The sequence below is a fragment of the Mirounga leonina genome, unplaced genomic scaffold (genome assembly GCF_011800145.1).
Source record: "Mirounga leonina isolate KUSES-001 unplaced genomic scaffold, KU_Mleo_1.0 Mir_115, whole genome shotgun sequence".
NCBI lineage: Eukaryota > Metazoa > Chordata > Mammalia > Carnivora > Phocidae > Mirounga > Mirounga leonina.
The window spans coordinates 84,166,551-84,168,203 of NW_023270268.1; positions in this window are offsets into that span (position 1 = coordinate 84,166,551).

Below are 1,653 nucleotides of genomic sequence, written 5' to 3' on the forward strand. Positions count from 1 at the left end.
CGACGCCGAAGCCAAGCGGACCCGCCCTCTCGCGATATCTAGGGAGGGGCGGGGGCGGGGCGAGAACAAAGCCAACCTCCTCGCCCCGCCCCCTCCCGGTCTTTCGGTTGGCTTGCTTGTTACAGAGAACGTTCAGAGAGGTTCCTGGTTTGCCTCGGTATAAAGGTACCGATCGCTCCAGGCACCCTCACTCCCACCACCTCATAAGGTCCATATTGTTATTTTTGTGTTTTATAAATCGGAAAACTGAGGCTCACGGTGACCTCATTCCACAAAGATGTTTGCTGATTTTCAGAGAAATGATTTATGTGTCACCTCTTTCCTTCCATTTAATCGCGTAAAAAGTTTTAGCTGTTATAAATTCATGGAATATCAGCATTAGAGTGGTCCTTAGAGACCTATTATGAAATCACAGAATACTGACTTTTATGAAATCATAGAATACCAGCTTTGAAATAGTCTAACTTGTTTTACCATTGGAGTAAAGTTCAGAGAAGGGTGACCTGACCACCACTGTCACACAACCATAGTGTGTGGTCATAGAACTTGAGACTTCTGACCTCTGATGTCTCTGAGTCTGGTGTTTCCCCATTTTACCACATTCTCCCTATGTGTTTGTAATCCCATGGAAGGTATTGCTGGCATAAATTTCTAGAATTGTGATTTATAATCTGTCTCCCTAAAAAAAAAATCTAGGAAATTCATTGAAGGTAGCCAGTTGTCCAACACTGGATGAAATAGGCCAGAAATCTTGGGTGCTGTTTAGGTGGTTGTAAGAAGAATCCCAAAGGAGAAAACCAAAAACCTCACACACACACAACCTCCCCAAGTCCATGTTACTCTGTGCCTGGGTGTGAAGGAAAGATTTCAGAGAGCTCTTTGATGAGAGGAGAGAGCTTGAGCCTCTAGGGTGTCAGGATAAGTGGGTGTCCAGGTTGGGGGTGCTGTGGATATTGTGAGGAGATGGGGATTCTGTGAAAAACAGGAAAGGGCAGAAGTTTGAAGCCCTGGGAACAATTTCAGAACTATGCTGTATATAAAGTCAAGCTAGGGCTAGCCCAGGGAGTGGTGTCTACTCCAGGCACCCAGCCTCTCTCCATGCAGTGCCAGCCCTGGGAGTTGTACAGATGGGAAAAGTTAAGGTCTCAGAGATTCAGCAAGTTGCTTCCTGTTACGGATTGAATTGTATCCCCCCTAAAAGTAAGATATGTTGAAGTACCTCAGAGTGTAAACTTATTTGGAAATATGGTAAGTGCAGATCTAATTAGTTAAATTAATATGAGGTCATACTGGAGTAGGGTGGGCCCCTAATCCAATATGACTCTTTTTTTTTTTTTTTAAGATTTTATTTATTTATTTGACAGAGAGAGAGATAGTGAGAGCAGGAACACAAGCAGGGGAAGTGGGAGAGGGAGAAGCAGGCTTCCCGCCGAGCAGGGAGCCCGATGTGGGGCTCGATCCCAGGACCCCGGGACCACGACCCGAGCCGAAGGCAGATGCCCAACGACTGAGCCACCCAGGTGCCCCCCAATATGACTTTTGTCTCTGTAAGAAGCTGGCCGTGTGAAGACAAGCAGGACACCATGTGATGACAGAAGATTGGACTGATACACCCGTAAGCCAGGGAAAAGCAGAGTGATCCAAAGCTGGGAG